Here is a 16,288-nt window from a genome sequence, read left to right on the forward strand (position 1 = left end):
ATGGGAAAACTACGGCTATGTGTAAACTTGTAACTACACTTGTCCCCACAGTACAGGTTAATACAGGAAAACAGTACAAGAGCCTACCTTTAATGGGGGCCTGACATCTTGCACCTGGAAAGAAATATACAGCACACCAAAATACAATATACAAAGCAATATTCGCTGCACAGACAGAATAATACACTGTTACAGTATATGACAAGCTAACCACACGAGTACACAGCTGCTAGCTAAACAGACGGTTACTACAGCACTAACAGGAGCCTTCTGCTCTACTGTTGTCTCCCCCCTAGTGTACTCACCTTACACACACGGGACCGCGCCCTACTCTCACAGGGCTCTCACGCCACTGCACACAACCAGGGCCTTATGCCCTACACCATGGGCCTCTTTGCCCAGATGACTTTAGAGCCTGGTGCTCTGCCTATGGGCCTTAGCCTACTTTCTACCTTGGGCTCTGAGCCCACTCACTAGGGCCTTGTGCCCTTCTACTTATGGCCTCTAGGCCTCTAACTAGGGCCTTATGCCCTGTCACCTAGGGGCTCTAGCCCCTGCCTATATTTAAGGTTTTTGTGCCCAGCTCCCTGGGCCTTGTGCCCCAATCTTGTGCCCACGGGCCTAGTGCCCAACTGTGGCCACGGGCCTTGTGCCCGACCTAACATTGGGTATACTTACCTGCTCTGTGCAGGATACTCAACTTACCCTGCAGTCTTCTTTCTTCGGGTCTTCCAGACCCTCCAGCCAGCGGCGCCTCTTCTACTCTTCGGTGTGGGTCTTCCAGCTACTTTAAGGGCGGGAGCACTCTCAGCCCTTACAAGGGCTCCCCGCTGGCATCTCCAGCGCGGCCCTCTTCTTATCTTCTGGACGGGGGCGCTCTTAGCCCTGACAAGGGCTCCCCGCCGACGTCTCCGGCGGTGATTACAAGTGGCAGGGTCGCTCTTTGCCCTGACAAGGGCACCCTGCCACTTCCGGTGTCTTGTTGATTGAAGATCTCCTCGGACGTTCCACAACGTCCTCTCTCTACTCCGCCAACAAACTACTGGCAAGAAAGCACCGGCTGGCGGCTTATATACCCACCGGCGATACGTCATCACTGAGCGCCGCCGCGAGTGCTGATTGGCTCGCCGCGGCGCCAATCTTTCAAACGGCTAGAGGTGAGCCGCGATTGGCTCACCTATCCGGCCGCTAATTGGCCAGTAGAGAAAGGTGAGTCCTGATTGGCTCATCCTTCCTCCGCTGCCCAGACCTGCGGAAAGAAGCAAATACTTACCAATGCTGGATCGTTGGAACGGTAAGTAAATGTCCTCTTCTTTCTTCGCCCTATTCATGGGCACAGCAGCCAGGGCCATCTTCAGCCCCTCCAGGGGCACAGCGGCAGCCTCCGGATCCATTTTTGCCCTCTTCACGGGCACAGGATCAGGAGGTATCAGACAGGTCTGTACATGCCTACTGAGCCTATGTGTCTCACAGGCTGGTTCTCACGTAAGATAAAGGTATTTACTATTCCTTTTAAAACTGCTTAGATTTTTATTATTTAGGCAAACTTTGTTCTTCACAAAGCTAGGAAGCTGTCAAATGCAATGGAGAGGGATGCTGAAAGGGTGGACAAGGCTTAAATAAATAATATGTTATGTGTGGAATTCACAGATGAATTCTTAAAATGCTCAGTGTTAATACCCCTGCCATTGCACCTAATAACTTTTGTGTTATAATTCATACGGGTTAACGGGTATTGGAAAGACGGCATACTTTTAAACGAAACGACAATAACAATTGGTATAAGCACAATAATAATAAAAAGACTTCATACTATATAACAGATAATAACTTTTTACGAAGGTTTAAATGACCGGGCAGTGTAATATCCGAATGGCCTAAAGAGCTACAGTAGGAAATTACGTCAGTTACTATTAGAGATGGGCGGGTCCGGTTCTCCGAGAACCGAACCCACCCGAACTTTGGGTATCCGAATACCGAGCTGAGCAGCTCGGTACTCTCCCGCCCATTCCGAATCCAAATCGAGGCCGAACGTCATTGTGACGTCGTCGGATCTCGGGGCTCGGTTCTCGCGATACTTCAACTTTATAAATACACGCCTCCACAGCAATCCATCGCCATTTGACAGAGGGAGAGAGCAGGGTGTAGTCATAGGCTAATTAGAGCAGGGACAGAAAATACAATATTGTTCTTGCAATTGCTCTAACCAAAATCGCTAGTGCAGAGAGGAGGATAGAGGTTTATTATTTTTTTCTTCATATTTGGCACTCCCCAGCGCTTTTGGGGTGTCCCCCATAATTGTGCATAAATATTTCTGGCTGTCAAAAGTCATATCTGTCAGCAGTATCTACTAAATAATTTTTAGCACTCCTCAGTGCTTTTGGGGTGTCCTCCCTAATTGTGCATTAATATTTCTGGCTGTCAAAAGTCATATCTGTCAGCAGTATCTACTAAATAATTTGTAGCACTCCTCAGTGCTTTTGGGGTGTCCTCCCTAATTGTGCATTAATATTTCTGGCTGTCAAAAGTCATATCTGTCAGCAGTATCTACTAAATAATTTTTAGCACTCCTCAGTGCTTTTGGGGTGTCCTCCCTAATTGTGCATTAATATTTCTGGCTGTCAAAAGTCATATCTGTCAGCAGTATCTACTAAATAATTTGTAGCACACCTCAGTGCTTTTGGGGTGTCCTCCCTAATTGTGCATTAATATTTCTGGCTGTCAAAAGTCATATCTGTCAGCAGTATCTACTAAATCATTTGTAGCACTCCTCAGTGCTTTTGGGGTGTCCTCCCTAATTGTGCATTAATATTTCTGGCTGTCAAAAGTCATTTCTGTCAGCAGTATCTACTAAATAATTTGTAGCACTCCTCAGTGCTTTTGGGGTGTCCTCCCTAATTGTGCATTAATATTTCTGGCTGTCAAAAGTCATTTCTGTCAGCAGTATCTACGAAATAATTTTTAGCACTCCTCAGTGCTTTTGGGGTGTCCTCCCTAATTGTGCATTAATATTTCTGGCTGTCAAAAGTCATATCTGTCAGCAGTATCTACTAAATAATTTTTAGCACTCCTCAGTGCTTTTGGGGTGTCCTCCCTAATTGTGCATTAATATTTCTGGCTGTCAAAAGTCATATCTGTCAGCAGTATCTACTAAATAATTTGTAGCACTCCTCAGTGCTTTTGGGGTGTCCTCCCTAATTGTGCATTAATATTTCTGGCTGTCAAAAGTCATATCTGTCAGCAGTATCTACTAAATAATTTGTAGCACACCTCAGTGCTTTTGGGGTGTCCTCCCTAATTGTGCATTAATATTTCTGGCTGTCAAAAGTCATATCTGTCAGCAGTATCTACTAAATAATTTTTAGCACTCCTCAGTGCTTTTGGGGTGTCCTCCCTAATTGTGCATTAATATTTCTGGCTGTCAAAAGTCATAACTGTCAGCAGAATCTACTAAATAATTTTTAGCACTCCCCAGTGGTTTGCGCTCAGAATGGATTCAAAGCAGTCCACATATGATCTGAATGAGCAACCAGGTTCTGTCACCAGTCCTGATGTTAGTGTTCCCAGTACGTCATCTGGCCAAGGCGATATCAAACAACAGAGTGTTTTCAAATTAGTGCAAAAAACAAAAACCCCAAAAAAATTTACTGTATTGAAGCGAAAAAGAAGTGTAACTGAGCAAAAGTTAAGTGACGATAAAAAAAAAATTGCAAGCATGCCATTCTACACACGCAGTGGCAAAGAGAGAATGAGGCCTTCACCTTTGGCTATTAGTGGCAGATCCCAAAAAGTTACCCAGCCTACAATTGGTGCACAACTACTGTTACGCGTCAAAGCCGAGCTGCAAGATAACAGTGAGGCATTACAGGAGAATATTTGCTCTGATTCACAAATGACAACAATCCCTGTGGAGAGTCCATGCAACAGTGGGATGTCTAATCGTGACCATTCTGTTAGTCTACCCATAAAGAAAGGCCCTTTCAGCAGTTCTGCTGATGTGTGCCTGAACAGCCCGAGTGTAGCCGGTGATACACCAAGTGAGGATGACACTTTGTCTTTAGAAGAGGATGTGGGGGAGATTTGGGTATCCGACGATGAGGATGCGATTGATTGTGTAAGTCCTGCAGCAGTGTGGCACCAGTGGGAGCAGTTCTGGCATGTGAGGTTCTGGCACCAATATGCACTTTCCAAACACAAGCAGGGATGACGCAGGGGGCAGACCACAACAGTTTGACATCTGGGCTGGTTTGAAGGATTTGTCAAAAAAATGTGTGACCTTGACCATAATTCCAACCAATCCTACTATTAACATGCAAAGGATGGTGGAGGGCCTATCAGGGATTAAACTGTATTTTTCATAATTTTCACTAATAATGTTTGGGTGTAATATACACCCAAAGACGAGTGCTCAATTGCTAAGAGTCATTGATGGAGAGGAAGACAAGCAGGCTTGTCTGTAGAATTTGCAGGCAAATTGTGCTGCGTTATATAGGTAACACCCAAAGAGAAGAGCTCCATTGCTCCATTGCTAATTGTAATTGCTGAAATAGAAATAATAGGGCTGACAGTCTTGGTCTAAATCTGCAGTTACATTTTATTGTACCATAGCTCACTGCGAAACTGGAGAGGTGGCAGGGTTTAGTGATAATCTTCCTCCAACAATACTAATTCATCCCAATATCCCAATATCATAGAAGTCTGTGTAGTATGATGTAATTGCTGATAATGGCCTTCCAAAGGGAATGACTAGTTGATTTTAGGGCAGAGCTGTCACGGTTTTTGGGCAATTCTTTTACAGCACAGCAAATATCAAAATGTTTAGCGGACTCACCTGCATCACCACTGGGTGTCTTGGGAAAGCAATTTCTTTTACTACAAGCAGTTGCCAGAGAAACTGAAGGAGAAGACGTCCCAACAACATGTTGATAAGTCTGGGATCCTTGCAAAGAAAATTAAGTATTTCATCTACAATTAAAATATAGTTAGCACATTTACTTTGTTTTATTGCACACTATAATTTTATGTAGCACCTTTTCAAAATCTATTATTAAGGCAATCACTTGACTCAAGCTAACCGTGTCTGCACTTTCTTCACAGGTAACTACTTCGCTGGACTAAAGTATATTCCCCTCAAATGCTAGTCTTCTTGCAGCTGCTGCATTCTCCTACATGCTGTTGCAGAAACCACAAATTGACCCTAAATGTTTATGGACACAAACAGCATCTCCTGCATGTCATTTTTCAAAAGTTCTGTAACACCAAGTTGATAGTGTGTGCAAAACAGGAAATGTGATGGAATTCAGCCCCGCTGTAATGCTGGACCAATATTGGGGTCGTAATCAGAAATGACATATCCTCAGGAGACTCCAAGCAGGATTAGCCATCTTTCAATGACATCCCTTAGTTTTTGGAACAGTTTGTCAGCTGTATGCCTCTTAGTGAAGCTGCTGATACACAGAGTAGCCTACTTCTCAAAAATGTGATGTACCTGGGTACATGCTGCTGCTGTCCATGCTGGGGAAGGCGAATGACCAACCCAGTGGGCTTTCACAGTCATATAATCTTTTGTTTGCCCAGTTACGCTTGTACACATATCTGTGGTTAAGTGTACAGTGGGTAGAATACCATTTTGTCACCCAATAATGACATTTTTAGGAACTTTCCGGTACAGGAGAGAATTAACTTTTCTAGTAAAATGGTATAGTGATGACATTTGCTAACAGGGACATAACACCTCAATTAAATGTCTTAAACCAACTGTATTAATAGTGGACATTGGACGCAGATCTAACACTAGCATAGTACCCAGGGCGTCTGTGATCCGCTTTGCGACTGGGTGACAGGTTTCATTCTTGCTTCCTCTTGCAGAGGATTGTTTAACTGCCAATTGTTGGGGGGGAAGACTGCAGGTGCTGGGATGTAGATGAGAGAAGGGAGGTAGATTATGCTGGAATGCTTGTTGTTATTTTTTTTTTAACCGAAGTTTCTGATTTTCCCAACAGTTTTCCAATAACTCGCTGAAAAATGACGAAACATGGATGAGGATCCCAGATGGTTAAGGTCCCTACCTCTACTGAGTGTGGCTTTAAAAATGCTACAAATGGATAGACAACTCTTGCCAGGATTCGTGTAAAAATAATTCCACACTTAAGAGGTGGATTTTTAGTCTTATGCCCAGGCATGACAATGGCCTTTTTGTTATCACTGGCAAGAACTGAAACAATTTTTCTTTTCAAGTGTATGAAAATCATATTGTGACATAGGAGGTGTTCAAAATTGAATAAAAAATGACTGGAAATTAGTGTTACTGAGGTTAATAATAATGTAGCTACAAAATAATACCTAAATTATGTTATTTTAGCACCAATAAATGTAATTTTTATAACAAATTGCAAAACAAAACCAAACAAAACCAAAACCAAAACCAAAACACGCAATGGCGGTTTTGCAAAACCAAAACCAAAACACGACGGTAATCCAGATCCAAAACCGAATCCAAAACCAAAACACGGGGGTCAGTGACCATCTCTAGTTACTATAGACAGAGTGAAAATGCCGGTTTTAAAGCGGCAATACTCGGACCCCACTTCTGTATGCCATTATACATGGTGTAGGGTCTGGCTACTGCCGCTTTAAAACCATCATTTTCACTCTGTCTATGGTAACTCTGTCTATGTCAGCAGCATCAGAAGCATAGATAACAAGTACAGTGGACTGGTGTGTTTCTGGGGTGGGGTGGCGTGATGTGGAGGGTCTGATAAATGTAATGTTTTATTTTAATGTATGTATCAATGCCCCATGTTGCCCACGCCCCCAACATAATGTGGCTACTCCTTGACGGCGCTGCCGCTGCTCAGTGGCACACAGTTTTTTCCTGCTCATCAACAGAGGTGGCCCTGTATGCTTCAATTGCCAGTTCTGATTTTTAGTCCAAGTCCGGTCCTGGTGAGCGGTAACCCATATGAAGGACAAAAAACCTGCAAAACCCCAGAGGCCCATAATTAGGCCTTAATCCATGGAGAAACGGGAAAAATCCCTTCATGCCCTTGCTAGAAATACCAGTACCCGCTGTATTCCTGGTGCAATCCAGTGCGGGATGTGAACATCGACAGATTGCGCAGATATGTCTGTATCTGCATGAATCCTCCCTGCACCCTGCCGCAGGTGGAGTTATTGAAAGCAAAGCATCTGTTTTGCTCCCTTCTGGGGGGCCATGCCCCCCATCTCCTGGAAACCTTTCTCTTCCTATTTGAGCACCACCAGAAGGACGCATAAGCTTCATCCAGGTTTCTACATCCTTGCATTCCAGAGGAATGCATTCCAGACCACTGGCTTTCTCCCTAAAACCCTCCTCGTATGTCTAAGCTCGCCAGACATTAGCCCCATCGTTAATTACCATTTCTGTTATCAGATGGAGATAACGCCAAACATCAACCAGAGCCTCAGGTCTAGTTTCTAAATAACATGCTGCGAAAATGCAGTATCCGGACAACCAATTATTAAAAGTACGATATGCATCCTCACCTATGCCCTATTTACTGCAAGCTGCAGTCAAAGCTTTTTTGGATTGCTTTGTCAAGGAAAACATATCCACATATATTCCCTTTTTAATCCTATATTTTATGCAGGGTCTCACTCCTGTTAAAAGAGCCATATTATCACGGCGTACCATGGGGCCACCTATCGCCGCACGAGGAGCTGTTACTGAAGGCGCCACCTTAGTGGGCTGAACTAAGTGATCTTTCAGTAACTTTAGCAGCTTGCGCGAACCTTGCACGTCCTCAGACGAATTATCATGAGTAGATGACATTGGGGCGCTATGTGTGTGAGACTGTTGTGAAGATAAAAAAATATTCTCACCAACTGTGGAACCCGGGAACCCTTGTCCTTGTTGTGAGGCTCTATCTTGAGGCACATTATCCGTTGTGATATTTACTTGCACCGTTTCTTCTCCGCTGGTCACCGTTGTAGACTGCGATAGCGAAACTATTCCTCTAGCCGCTGCCGTTTCTCCTCCTTGTTGTACCTGCATTACTAGACGAGAAGATATATTAGGTAGAGCAAAACATTTGACATACATACACCAACTTGTTCCGAACAACCAAGAGAGGGAGGATCAACCCCATCTGGTTTCGGATTAAGACGAAAACCAGGAGCTGGTGGATGAGCCAGTGCGTCGCCTGCAAAAAAGGGAGTAGGCATCTGGAAAGGGGCCTTGCAGGAATGAGGAAGAGGCAGAATAAACATGGGACAGGTCTCTCCCCAGCAGGGGATAGGGAACCTCCCACTGCGACAAAACACTGCGTCCCCCTTGTGATACCGGAGACGGGTAAGGAAGGGCCCATACTGCTGGGGAATTAAAAGGAGGAATATTCTGCCATGTTGGGGAGGATATTGATCTTGATTAGATAATGTGGGATCCAGAATAGCACCTGGCTGAAAGGGCGTGGAGCCACTGTATACTGGGGGGGGGTTACCCGCATAGGCAGGCCAGGGTATATGAGAAAAGGAGGACTGCTGATCATTATGTGTGAAGTCAGGTTATGGGTTCCATTCCCCATTCAAAAGAACCTGTGCTAGAGGTAGGGGAGAGTGCGTACCTGCAGGAGGAGCACCCAGCGCTACAAGGGTGGTCCCTGAATCTTGTCCACCCTTCGGGCATGAGAAGGGGCAATCTAGCAGAGGGGTGCCCAGTTTGTGACATGGGAGTTGTGGGACACCAGTGTCTTGGAGCGGGTGTTGCACTTAGATTTAAGAACATTTGATTTCTGACTTGGCTTAAGGAGGGTGTGAGAAATAGCCATCACTCCTTGAGTTGACCCTTGAGTATTCTCGGGTGTGTTAGCAACCATGTGCCCTCTAAAATGTGCACTTGAATTATTCTGTGCCTACTATTGGCACTCGCTTGAAGACTTAATTTATTATTCTGATGGCGAGTGGACTATCCCGTCAAAATCGGGCCAGCTGGGAGGTATGCCCAAAACAGTGTAAATACTGTGAATATCATGTTAATAAATTTGTGAATTCCACTCTATGGGGGGAATTTAATTGGCCACATTACTGTCGAAAGTAACGCGACCTGCGCACTATTACCGATATTACAGTAATAGTGCGCTTAATTACCGTTAATACGGTAGCTTCAACACTCCCTGCCGCAAGCAGAATGTCGGCGTTGAAATTACCGTATTAATGGTAATACACTTACCACGGCGGTTTTTCTGGGGGGAATTGAATTCCCCCCTATGTGTGACATGGTATTTACGCTAAGCCGCCATCTTTGTTGATGTTGATTTGCAGGAAGCTTTTTCATTTTAAATTGATGACTCTCTCATCTCTTGTCTGATCTGTTATACCATGAACATGCAATCTTTCTTTAATTTTCATTAGTCACCTCCCAGAATTGTCATTATCAGCTTCAGGGCATCACCTACTAGTACCAATCATATCATGCTATTCTGCATTTATCATATTACACACACTACGGGGCCTGATGTGAGATCTGTCATTAACATGCAGACTAATCTATGTGTAAGATATATATTTTAGTAAGTAAAAAGGTTTTGAGGAAATCAAGCAAAGGATAAATCTTCATCAAAACAGGCCAACAATTTGTTCACTTCAGTACACTATATATAAGATGCCAGATGCTATATATATATATATATATTGATAGAGATATAATATATATATATATATATATATATATATATATATATATATATATCTATATATAAAGATAGATAGATATATATATATATATATATATATATATATATATATGTATATATCTATATATATATCCTATTTCTCCAATTTGACTTCACCAATAACTGGATTTCTTCAGTGATTGCCATTTGAGAAGGCCAAAGAGCACAAATTAAGTGACCTTTTATGCTCTTTTTTTTTATAGAACTAAACAAACAAGCATCATGTCTCCTACAACAACTTCATTTTCTTGCTTGACATTTTCAGAGCTGATTGAGCCTATTTATATCATTGTGTACATCTGTTCTCACAGCTACAACTCTACTTTGGTTGGTGAAAGACTTGTACAAAATAACGCTAGAAAGAAAGACATTTTCTACACAGACATTTTGAATTATACATTTGGCATTCAGAATCGGGTTAGAGAGCTTTTCCTTTGTGTGCTTGAGATATATGCGTGACATTATCATAACAAGACTGAGCGTAACCAAAGCTGCTCCATCACCTCCTTCAGGATACTAAAGAGCGGTGTGTAATTGGACGCGACTTTACAAACACAAGGTAGGGCGCGGCAGACCAACTCAGCTTTATATGGCATGGGTTATAGTCTGACGGATCTGTGGTAGATAAATAAAGTCAAGCGGATATAGCCCTAAAACATAGGCATCAAAAGCAATCAAATAAATTGTTAAAAATAGATAAAAGAAAACCTGTGCAAATGTGTAGACTTTTCTTCCGCCAACCCTTTGTTTCCTATATCGGGAGACTGGCCAATAGTATTTGTGCTCGTTTTCCCTTTAGTGATGTAGGATGGAAAAAAATCACATGCAAGTCCTGCAGGTAAAAAGCCGGCGTTGAAACTACCATAATAACAGTATTTAAGAGCACTATTACCGTAATAACGGTAATAGTGCGCAGGTCGTGTTACTTTTGACAGTAACGCGGCCATTTGAACTCTCCCCCCAAAGATTCTATGGTCCTTCACTGACAAGAGACTGAGGGCTAGATTTATTAAGCTGCGGGTTTGAAAAAGTGGGGATGTTGCCTATAGCAACCAATCAGATTCTAGCTGTCATTTTGTAGAATGTACTAAATAAATGAAAGCTAGAATCTGATTGGTTGCTATAGGCAACATCCCCACTTTTTCAAACCCGCAGCTTAGTAAATCTAGCCCTGAGTCTACTTTCCAATTCAGGTCACAAAAAGGTCCCAACAGGGTGAGGGTGAGATTTGGTCAAGGCTGGGTACACACTACAGAAAATTTCTCCAGATGTGATATCTTTAACGATTTTATCAAAAATAAAGTCCCGATCAGCAGCCGATTCCTGTGTACACACTATACACGTTTTACAAGATTTACCCTCAGATCTGTGCTCTTCAATTGTCATAACCATCGGCTGAAAAGATGGTGACTCTGCACACTCCATAGAGATCTATGGACACTGCCGGTCCTGAGTGCATACACACTGCAGACCTGGAACGACATCATTCCATCATTGAACGAGATTTTTGGTTCAGTTTAGGAATCAAATGAAACAATATTCGTTCTTCGTTGCAGTGTACACTCTAATGCGACATTGGGCCAAACAGTCATGTGATTGGCCTGATAAGCGGCTGTAGTGTGTACTGAGCCTAACAGTGTTTCAGTCATCAAAAGTCCTCTCACTATCCATCAAACCAGGAAGCCGCCCGCAGTAAATGCGCAGTGGCAAATGCAGTATTTGTAGAGAGGTGATTCCAACTGTTTGATTTTGGAACAAAGCACAAAGATAAACTTGCTGCAAATAAACAGTCAACGGACACTTTTTTGTAGTGAAATTCTTTGACTGTAAATAAGATGTTTGGTTGAGTCACAGAGTGTAAGACGTAATCTAACAACTAGTGCAGAAGCAGCTACTGAGAGGTTTTCTCTCCTTTGTTACCACTTGTCGGTTTTATTCCCAATATCCTGGAATTTTGATCCTGATCGTGACATTTCTGTGAAACCCCAGTAATTCTAACTTATTTTAATATTTTAGGTTTAACTTTAATTCTTTTTCTTTTTTTTAAAAAAAACCATGGCCACTGCTTTGATTCCTAGGGGTAAATGTATCAAGCTGAGAGTTTTCCAGCGGGTTTGGAAAGTGGAGATGTTGCCTATAGCAACCAATCAGATTCTAGCTGTCGTTTTGTAGAATGCACTAAATAAATGATAGCTAGAATATGATTGGTTTTTCAAACCCGCCGGAAAACTCTCAGCTTGATACATTTACCCCCTAGACCTTTGCAGGTGCATGGGCAGGAGAGATTTTCCTAAATGTACAGCATGAAAATTACATAAAGAGAAGTGACACTGTGCATTGTCCATATGTGCAGCAGAAGAATTGCATAAAGAGAAGTGGTAATGAGCAGTGTCCGTATGTACATCATAAACATGAAATAAATAGAAGTGGTACTGTGCTGTGCATATATATATATATATATATATATATATATATATATATATATATATAGGATAGAAATTACATAAAGAGAAGTGGTATTGTGCAGTGTCCATGCATTAAACATAACAAAACAGTTCAGAATTGCGTACAAAACAAAAATTAGGCAGTAGTGCAATAGTCAGGTATGAAAACTGTAATAAGAACAGTAAAATGCACATTAATGTTATAAAATATTACATAAAATAGAATGAGGCATAAAGTAAGCTGTACATTAATGTAAATACTGGTTTAACTAAATCTGACCATTTATCCCAATTAATATTGCTCTACAAAACTAATATTAATCTCCCCTTACACCCAATTAAAATAAAAACTATTACTCTTAGTGTTGTAGTTACTTATCCAGTGATGCCCATCAGGCTGCAGATGATAACAGGTCATTTATTTTCTGCATTTTCTATTTCAGCCAAACACTAGAGCACTAGGTAGAAAACTATAAAAAAAAAATAATACACTAGAGACAAAAGTGACTGCGGCCATTTTGTTGAAGCCAGTGTTCATTAAACTATATGTAGATGCTCATGGAAATGTTTCCTAGGCTACAGACATGTTTGCCTTTAACATAAAAGACCAGTATGGTGCCATCACACTTCTGCAGATGTTGGCATCTCCTCACTCATTAAACTAGAAATGGGCGGGTGGGCTCGGGTGGGTTCGGTTTTCGGGAAACCGAGCCCACCCAAACTTAAGGTATCCGAGCCAGCTCGCAGGGCAGGTGTAAGCGCCGACTAATAGTGATGTCTGACACATCATAGATTTTGATTTAAAAAAGACACGTATGTGTGCCACTAGCTATCACCGATCAACTATATGAAGTTAATGTATACTTTTTAAAATGCATTGTATGTACGTTATGAATTGAAATCATCTTTATTAATTATTGTAACATTTTTTTTAAAATATATTTGAATATAAATATTTATAGAAATTATTATACTGTTAATAATTGTTATTTTTATATCAAATAAAAGTTTTATGCTTTCTGATACAAACTTTTATAGTACTTACGCATGTGAGTATACCGCTGTCTGTTATGTGTGTCGGCGTACGGCAAGTACTGTTTAGGCTGAGCGTACTTACACCCAGATTCAAATCAAAATGTATCTTGAGATACGCTTGGATTTGAATACACCCGGAACTGCACACAAATTCTGCGCTCTTTTCAAACACTCAACTTACGTGTAAGCTGCGTTCAGACATGAATCAAGCAAAAAGCGAGAAATTCTGTTGCCCTTCGCTCTCTCGCTCTCTTCTGTTGCTCTTTACAGAATTGTTTAAACAAAATGCTCCTTCAGATTGGTTCAACTTTTGCTTTTTGCATCGATGCTCCTCTTAATATTTTTCCCTTGGGATCAGGTTACAGAGTCGGGAACAAATCAGTAATCATTGCTAGAAAGACCAGCCAGTCCAATGCTGTTATTTACCACTAGGAGCATTGATTGCTAACCTGAATAGCAGTTGCTGGAATCAATACATCCCTGCAGTATGCCATTTCCTTAAGTGCTTCTCACTAACGGGAAAGATTGCCAAGTAACTGTTGCTTGTTAACATCCTATCAAGGTGTATGACGTTACATGTTACAAGATCGTGGAACAGTTCTCTGTAGTTTTTCCATAACACACAGCAGAATACATTTTATATTGGTTTCACAATTTTTAGTCAGTAATTCCATTTTTTGAGTACCTCTAATCAAGGCCTGGCCAACCTATGGCTCTTTAGGTATTGGGAAACTACAAGTCCCACCATACCATGACAATTGTCATCTGGCTATCTAATGGCAAAGCATGCTGGGGCTTGTAGTTTCACCTGGAGCGCTACTGGACAGATTGTCCAAACCTGGTTTAATCTTTTACTCTTGTTTTAAAAGATGAGGGTAAGAAAATGTTTGAGCCACAACCTGTTCTCAAACCTAGTACTACATTTACTGCCAAATAAAAACAAGCTTTAGCTAGATCAACAATAATTGCAAAATAATTAAATAATTCATACCTATATCTAATTGTTTTTGCAAAATTTATTTTAAGCTCTTTATGTATTTTCTATTTCACTTTCAGTGTTTCACCAAAATGATCTTAGGGGTAAATTTACTAAAGGACGGTTTGCTTAAAATGCCAATTTTCTATGGTTTTCCCGTCGGTTTCAAAATTGCCGCATTTACTAAAGGTCGAACTACCTGTATATCGGCTGTAAACCACAGTTTCACAAAGCACCACTTCACAGATCGCCATCCTGATTTTTACCATGATCAGAATACAAACAGCCAGAATTACTAAGCTGCTGGTTCACAAACCGTCAGAATAAAACAGGTGGTTGTGAGAGGAAACTGTGTTCATACTGCATAGTTTGAGCTGTAGTGCCAGAACCAATGAGGAGGAACCATTGACATGTGAATTATGGGGACAATCATTATTTATTGGCTAAGGGGCAAAATAAAACGCACAATTATTTTACGGCGCAAATTTTATTTTCCATTATATTAATGGGGAAAAATTATTGTATTATTATTACAATGGGGGCAATATGTAGTAAATATTAAATAATGATAATGATTGCCCTCATTAGCAATCAAATAGTATTTTCCCCTTAAAATAATTATATATTGGCCCCATAATATAATACAATAATATTTCCCCTTTAATTTAAAGAAAAATAAAATGTGTGGATTGGTGGATTTACACAGGGGCGGGGCCAGTGATGTCACAGAGCTGAGATGACTGTGTTCACACCTGTTTGATCTGTATGAGGTCACATCAGGGCACTGTACTAATGATGTGGGAGGAGCTTCAATGTAGTTGACACCTAAAAACCGAGAGACCAGACTCATTAATGACGCAGCTTGTGTATCCCTTCAATAATCCATATTGTGTAATCACAATATAATATGCATACAGTAATTCTCCTTTTTGTGCATATAACTCATATACAAGTCATATACAGATGTTTATGGTAGTCTGTATAAAGTATGAGAAGGACACGATTTAAGTTGCTTCCCCTGTCTGGAGAATGGGTAGGCACATCACGGGTCGGACGGCCAGAGGAATATGGGAAGAGATTCCTCATACCTGAATTTGCAAATTTCCGTATGGGTTGTACACAGGTAGGGCATACAAAGGAGTTGCAAACTTAGTTCAGATGCCGGGCTGAATTGCAATTGTTGTGTGTGCACCTATACACACCCACAGTGCCCAACATTAATTACTACCTGTGTGTTCAAAGCAGAAAGGAACTAGCCTCTCCGCAAAAAGCAGCGCTATCTTTGTTTTCAAATTATCAATACAACACTTGTCATACAACCATTCTCCACACACACACACACACACACACACACACACACACACACACACACACACACACACACACTATGTAAGTGGACTGGACCAGTCTGGCACAGTATATCCATGTGTTCACACAACTCACCTCTTGCATCAAATAAGTGCACTCCTTCTGTATGCCTCCATCCTTTTACATAGTGCAACTGGGTAAATTTATCAAGCTGCAGGTTTGAAAAAAGTGGAGATGTTGCCTATAGCAACCAATCAGATTCTAGTTATCATTTATTTAGTACATTCTACAAAATGAACAGCTAGAATCTGATTGGTTGTTGTAGACAACATCTCCACTTCTTCAAACTTGCAGCTTGATAAACTTACCCCCAGGGAATTGCTTATTGGAAGGCACAAATTAAAAGCAGAGAAACAAAAAAAAGTATAGTTCTAGGTCATATATGATCCATGATAAGTAAAAATGTACATCATATGGAAATTGAAAATATAATATTACACTTTTAAAATCAGAATTTGTAATGAGGTATAATAACTGGCATGTGTTCTCTTACCCGAGAAGACAAGGATGCAGATAGTGGTTGTATATATGCCTCTATCTGTGTCAGTGACAGGCAGGGAATTGATTTTTTTCACGGAGCTAGCAGAACAAAGGCTGAAAAAGCTCCGTTAGTGGAGATGTTCCGGCCGTGCTCTGGCTTTGAAGAGATGATACTGTTATCAGCTGCATTATGATGAACAGGCCAGTGGGACACACTTTAGGGGACACGATAGACATAAAGACCATAGGAAACTATATAAAGGAGAGAGAGTCAATGT

This window comes from Mixophyes fleayi, chromosome 2, assembly GCF_038048845.1.
Source record: "Mixophyes fleayi isolate aMixFle1 chromosome 2, aMixFle1.hap1, whole genome shotgun sequence".
NCBI lineage: Eukaryota > Metazoa > Chordata > Amphibia > Anura > Limnodynastidae > Mixophyes > Mixophyes fleayi.